At 28.4% G+C, this 7,771-nt stretch overlaps 1 long non-coding RNA gene across 1 annotated transcript; it reads left to right on the plus strand.

Annotated features, from left to right (window-relative positions):
- The first annotated feature begins 3,398 nt into the window (after positions 1-3,398).
- Positions 3,399-7,288, plus strand: LOC114760862 (uncharacterized). The gene is made up of 3 exons (XR_003742094.1): positions 3,399-3,656; positions 4,869-4,973; positions 7,245-7,288. It is a non-coding gene; the product is annotated as an uncharacterized LOC114760862 (long non-coding RNA).
- Positions 7,289-7,771: the final 483 nt, after the last annotated feature.

Genomic DNA, 7,771 nt, shown 5'->3' on the forward strand with positions numbered 1-7,771 from the left:
GATATGGCTCAATCCAAAAATTCAAATAACAACCAATCATTCACAATATAACCAAAAATGTCTCAATCGTTTCTCAATATAATCCATAAGATATAAATCATACATTTTTTCAAATTTCTCAATCACAATTCCAAGAATCCCACAAGACAATTTTCATAGCTCAAAAGGTACAATATATCTACTCGAGTTCCAAATAATAAATCATTATTCTAAATAGAAAAATACTCACAAACAACATATTAGCACATATAACAAGTGGAAAGTAGTTACCTCTCTCCAAAACAATAGTAAGGATTACCACAAGGTCAATCCTTTGCTTAACCAATAATTAATCTACACAATTAATATAAGCTAATTAATTAATAATTAAGCTTATATATTAGTTAAATGTTTAATTTAATTTAATTTAATTTTCATTCTAAATTCCCACAACTTTCACAACCCAAAATTAAGTATTTTATAAATGAATTATAATGTTCTAATAAGCCAAATTATTTATTTACATCCTCCAACTTATTTACTTTAATAAAAAGAATTTTCCAAAATTTTCAAATATGGATTTATTATGTTCTAAATTCTAAAAATCTCATTTGAAATTTAAACCTCAAAATCGAATCATAAAAAATTTAATAGTACCTCAAATATTTATAAATAAATAATTTAATCAAAATTTTAATGTTATAACTATCAAATATATATTTCCATAAATAATAAATTTTTTAGCTAAAATAATTATTTTAAAACCTCTAGTCACTCAATAAATAAAAATAAACCGATTAAAATCTCAATAATATGCCAAACAACCCAAATAAATTATTTAACTTAATTTTAATCGGTATAAATATGACACTAAAAAAAACAGGGAATTAGTGACGGAATTCTATTTTATCGCAAATCTGTCACTATTCCATGACTAATTCTGTCACAAATATTAGCGACGAAATTGTAAAGGATTTGCCACGGATTTTAGCGACGAAAGTTTCTGTCAGTAAAATAAGATTTGCAACAAATTAGCGACGAAATTTTTTCTGTCACTAAATCCATCGCAAAAGTCCGTAGCTAATTTTGTTAAAAAGCTGTCACAAATCCATCACAAATCCCTTGCAATTCCGTCCCTAACTTTGTCATGAGATAAGCCAATCTTTTTGACAGAAATCAGGGTCAGATTTGCGACGAAAATTTGTGACGGAAATTTTTCGTGGCAAATTTCCGTCGCTAACACAACTACCATCACTAGGCCATCGCAAATTTTCATCACTAATTTCCATGACAAATCTCCGTCACTAATCCATCACAATTCCATTACAAATCCATCGCAAATCCGTCACTAATTTGAAACAGTTTGTGTTATTTATTATTGTTGTTTATATTATGTAAAAGTTATGTATAATTATTTTTAATTACAAAAAAGGAAAGAAATTTTTTTATTTTGATATAAGAATTGAATTATTTTTATTAGGTCCTCTTGATTATTAATATTATTAATAGAGTAGTTTATATTTGTGTTAAAATAAATTCTTCTTATAACTTAGTGACAATTTTCTTTTTCCCTTGTAACCTAATGATAAGTAAATAAGTAAGAGAAGATAAGAATTTCAATTACTTTACTATGTGAATTAATCCACATACCTCCATTTATGAACTCTAACATAACAAGAAGGCTTGAGGCAAGTGAGAGATGATGGTATTAAACCTGGATAAATGTTTTCATATATACGTATAAAGTGTTGGTGCTTTTAATGATCTATCTTTTTTATTCTTAATATCTTGTAACACCCAATTGAATTAAAAATGGTTAATATATATTATCTCACTTTTAATCATTATTGATATATGGTCACTTAATGATATGATTTTCATTACATTTATCGACTTTCACATCATTATAATGGAGGAATTAGGAATGTTTATTCTTAAAAAGAATTAATTAATCGGGAAACTAATACATTGATTTTTTAATTGTGAAAAAAATTTAACTTTTTAATGTCTTGTAACACCCAATTGAATTAAAAATGGCTAATATATGTATATATTATCTCACTTTTAATAATTATTAACGTATAGTCACTTAATGATGTGATTTTCATTACATTTATTGACTTTCACATCATTATAATGGAGGAATTAGAAATGTTTATTCTTAAAAAGAATTAATTAATCGGGAGACTAATACATTGATTTTTTAATTGTGAAAACAATTTAACTTCTTGATGTCTTATAACCCCCAATTGAATTAAAAATAGCTAATATATATTATCCACTTTTAAGAATTATTATTGATGTCACTTAATGATTTGATTTTTATTATATTTATTGACTTTCACATCACTATAACAAAGGAATTAGGAACGTTTATTCTTAAAAAGAATTAATTAATTGGGAAACTAAAACATTGATTTTTTAATTGTGAAAACAATTTAATTTCTTAATGTCTTATAACCCCCAATTGAATTAAAAATAGCTAATATATATTATCCACTTTTAAGAATTATTATTGATATCACTTAATGATTTGATTTTCATTATATTTATTGACTTTCATATCATTATAACAAAGGAATTAGGAACGCTTATTCTTAAAAAGAATTAATTAATTGGGAAACTAATACTTTGATTTTTTGAGGAAAAATTGGGAATAAACCCCTTATTAAAAATTTAATTGGCAAATGAGACCTAAGAAATTTGTGCAACTTAATTTCTATTATATGTAACTTAACTTCCTTTATGTTCAATTTATCTTTCCTTGTGTACAATAATTTTTTTGTACAATGTGTAACTCAATTTCTTTTTGTGCAAATAAAATTCTCTTATGTACAAGTCATCTTTCCTATGTACAAAATAATTTCTTATATCCAAATAATATTTTGTGCAAACTATTTTTTCTTTGTGCAACTTATCTTTCTTTGTGTACAACTAATATTTCCTTGTGCAATCAATCATTGTAGATCCTATTTGCCAATTAAATTTTTAATTAGGTATTCATTCCCAATTTTCCATTTTTTAATTGTGAAAAAAATTTAACTTTTTAATATCTTGCAACACCCAATTGAATTAAAAATGACAAATATATTTATTATCTCACTTTTAATAATTATTGATGCATAGTCACTTAATGATATGATTTTCATTACATTTATCGACTTTTACATCATTATAATGGAGGAATTAAGAATGTTTATTGTTAAGAAGAATTAATTAATTGTGAAACTAATAGTTTGATTTTTTTAATTGTAAAAACAATTTTCAGATAAACGTATATAATTTAAGTTTTTTATTAAACGTATATAATATGAAGTTTATTATTAAATAATAAGTGTAATTGTGCTCAATGCTCACCGTTTTGAATTCACTCTTCGGCACCTGATGGAAAAACGCAAGATTGCTGCTAATGCTTTCTCCATTTCAACCCCTCTTTTTCCATAGCCGCCACTCCTTGAGCCCTAGATCTCACCACTTCATCTTCGCCGCATCAGTGACAAAATCTCTTCAATCATCTTCCTATGTTAACAACATCGACTTCCTCCTCCAACTTTCATCACCAGCGATGTTGTTACCGGCCAACATAATCATCGTCCGTGTTCTCCTCGCTCTGCTTCAACTTCTTTCTTCAACTCCTACAGCTCAGTCTCTAGTTTCTTTTCATCACCAACCTCAAGGTGAGTTTTCTTCTTTTTTGTTTTTGTTTTTGGTGAATAAAGATAAACTAAATAGAATACAAAACCAAAAGATTATGGTAAACCATGCAAACTTGTCTTGGAGTCTCGATGCCCAGTAGATCCTTGTGCAATTGTTCTTCCAACTCTATTGGAGGTATTACCCAAGTTCTTTTCTTTTTGGATTGAAGGAAAGCTTGATGCGCCATCTTGTTAGCACACGTATTAGCTTCTCCGTATATCACTTTGAACCTGAGTTGCCATTCTCTTCCCATAAGCTCTCTTTGTTCCTCCATTAAACCATTGTAATCCTCTAGCGGTTGCTCTTTCTGAATTTGATTCTTCTTAAAATCGGTTGCGTGTTTATCTTTAAAAATAATATAAATTTTTAGTTTGACTTAAATAAATTTCGGTGCTTTGAATGTATTTCCGCTTTATCTATGTCTGCTTCTAAACTTGCTTTTTTTGGTATATGGGTTTTTGTGTCTATTCAAAGTTTTCATTTTTAAATCACCCATTAAGCTGTATTTTTCCTAAATGATGTTTCTAGGTCTTTTTTGAAATGAATTAACTGTTAGCCTTGAACCTCCAATCAAATATTGCAATTAAATTAATTCATTTACTCTTATGATATACAACTAGAAAATGCTATCCCGTGCTTCAATTAGTATAATTAATAACACTAACTTATTGTAATTTATATTATCCCCAAAAACATCAACACAACATAAAGCACTTCATCTATAGATGATGATATTGAAATTGGCTTATATTTTAATCCTTAGAGTCAGATCTTATTAACGAGTTAATATAGTAGCATTGTTTCACTCAAAAAAATAATAGCATTGTGACAAGTTAATTAACCATTTGAACTATACAAAAATAGTTATTGAAAACAAAAATTAATTAGGATTACATTTTGACTCAATATAATTGCTATCTCTTTTCCAATCTCATATATCATTTTATATATATATATATATATATATAAATTGGCGCAAGTCTACTTTTTTTTTTTTAACCTTATAATTTCAGATTTTTTTCCAAAAATTTTATTTTAGAATAGCATTTTGCTAAGCGATTGCACTTTAATGCAAAAGCTTAACATTTATTTTCAGCTGTAATCTTTATTTATTTAATGCATGACATGATCATTTTTTATAAATAACTATTTAATGCATGATATAATCTTTTTTTTTTTATAAATAACTACAGGCTTTGCAGTTGGGAAGAAATCCTACTTAATGTGAATTGTTCACAAAGACGCACTTTGCTATCAAAACTAACCAATTTGTGGATATTAGGTCAACTGAAGTTTCTGTAAGTATATATTTTTCTAGAATCTTTTTCTGTAGGGCTGTGCTAATGGCCTGAGGCCTGACTAGTTGTAGTGTGGGTCTTTAATTCTTTACTTGTGGTTACTAGTCTGCATCAACTATATATTTAGTAGGGTTAAATAATCTAATTAAAATATGATTACATTCTATATCGATCAAAATCTTCACGCTTTTGCTTCTGTTTAATTAATGCCATAGTCCATACCAAAAGTTTTGAAAGGCATACCTTCAACGGTGATATCCATTGTCATCGATGAAAATGAGACTTTAATTTGTTTTGTTCCGATTCATTAATTGACATTATTTCATAAAATCAAATAAAATATGAACATTAAAATTTGAATGGGGAGAATGGAAGAAAAATGTTAGCTTTATAATCTAAATAAAATCAAATAAAATATTAACATTAAAATTTTACTTTCCTTCTCAATCTAAGCACACCTTTGAATTTCTCTTTTTGTGCCTCTTTCATATCATATGCTAGTTGAGAATAATACTTCTGGACCTTTTTAAGAGGTCTCATTGCATAAAAACCATCTTTACCTTGTTTTTAGGTGTTGTATGCTCAGAACAACCACATCCTGTATATTTTAATAATATAAATAGTTTTTGTATTTATTTCAGAAATGGAATTCTTAAGAAGTGTTTGTTATCACTTTTATCCCATATAGATGCGGCCAAAATTTGCTGTTGAATTCTTGTAGAACTTTTCATCTGAAAAAGGGGGAAAGAAAAAGGAATGCATATCTTAGGGCCATTTCATTGTCATCTCATATGATAAGGGACATGTTGCTTTTTACTGCCTCTCTTAGGTTAAGAACCCATAGTCTTCTTTTTTTTTTTTTGTTTGTTTGGTTTGGTTTTTTTTTTTATAAATAAATTTTTGTTTTCATTGTAAACTCATTCACATGCGGTGGACGGTTTGGTTAGCCTTATATTTTTTAGCATCGATAGCTTTCTTTTTTGCCCTTTTTTTGGGGAGAGTGTCTAGCTGTATACCCCCTTATTTCCTAGGTAAGTTTTTCCCCCAATTGAATTAAAATAAGAATAAGAATTTCTTTTTGCTACCTCAATGGAAGGATGGGAATTTAGCCGTCTTTAGTTCCTAGCCTTTGAAAATGCCTTACTGGTGGTATAATAATAATGGTAATAGTAATAGAAATATGTAGATATTCTAATTGTGCATGCTTCTCGTATTAATAAGTATTATATTTGGAAGTTATTTTATATTATTTTGTCCTTATTACTTTTAAATTTTCTTTTGGTTTTCCTCTCGTTTGAGTCTCAAACCCAGCCAATAACAAACTAGCAACACGTCTCAAGTATATCAAAATTAGTAAGAATCTGTGGCTGAACTAGTAAGAAAGGTATTTTTATTTATGTTTCAAATATAAATTATGAAAATATTGTGCATCTCATTAAAATAGCTTGTGATTCTACTCTTTGGTACAAATTGTGCTTGCTACAAAGAGTAAGCTATCAAAATTTGCTGTTATTTGTGGTTGGAATATGGAGCTTCCATACTTGGAACAACTTCTCTTTCTAATACTGTCCTTTTCTTTTGTTATAATGTATGTTTTGGTCTTTTAAGAAAAAATGAGTATTTATTTTGCTGTGCATATGCTTTTAACTATTCAAATTATATCACCAGATTCAATTTTGAATGTGCATTCCTAAAATTTTGCATAATTCATTTCTAAAATAATTTATGCTGAAGGAAATTCATTTCTGTCAGCAGATGCTTGCTGCTACATGTATTTCTAGGCTTTTCAAGTGGTTTGCTTTTTGAATTTGCTACAAGTAGTGTAATTGTGAGCAAATAATGGATTAAATGATTCATACCTGAATTTTTGACAAAGTGAACTATTAAGTGCCCTCTTTTACCCAAGCTGCTAGTGTACATTTTCTAACTTGGTTGGCATTAATGAACTCACACCTATATGTGGTTAATTTAGATAGTGCATGTGACTAGTTTTGGGGCAAATTTGGCATGAAATTCACTTGGATTCATGCTGTCTCCATGACTTTTTGCATTGTCCCTAAGCAATCTTTTAAGCATATAAAGTACTTCGGTGAGCTTAGTCATTATTTTGAATAAACTTGGAGGTTACATCATTAGATTTTGGTCTCTGCCAGTAGCTATTTTAAGGCTTGTTCACTCTGGATTGTTGTTTTCCAGATTCGTTGAGAATTTCCTATTTGTGTGCTTGTCAATGCTTTTATATTTTGAATTTTTTACTTTCCTTTTTCACAGGAACATTACATGAGGATCAAGGCATCCAGGAGTTCTATTGTCGATCTCCAAGTGTGGAGGAATCAAATCAGCTAGATGGTAAAGAAGTGAGGATTTGGTTGCAGGCTTCTGGTGCTAAGAACAAGAAGGGTCAAATCTATGGCTTAGGATTTGATGCCCAGTATAATGACTACACACAACATTCTGTTAGATTCAAGGTTTTGATGATAACAAATTAAGAAATCTGTGTTTTAGTAAGTTGATCGATCACTGATCGATCAAAGGTTTATTGATGACTTGATAGATAAAGTTCTTGTGTAAACAAATAACTTAGTAGAAATATTAATCAATAACTTGATAGATAAATCAAATTTGTATGTGTTGATCGATCATTGTTAACACCTTTTTATATAGAAGTTTGCAGAAAATTATCAATCAATTGATTGATAATCTAGTGATCGAACAACTGATAGATAATAGGACACAAGTTTTGGTAAGTGTTTATTGATCACTTGATCGATAAATGAGTTATTGATGAGAAGAGAGAT

This window comes from Neltuma alba, unplaced genomic scaffold, assembly GCF_004799145.2.
Source record: "Neltuma alba isolate B1F8T4 unplaced genomic scaffold, ASM479914v2 tig00011032_pilon, whole genome shotgun sequence".
In the NCBI taxonomy this organism is placed as follows: domain Eukaryota; kingdom Viridiplantae; phylum Streptophyta; class Magnoliopsida; order Fabales; family Fabaceae; genus Neltuma; species Neltuma alba.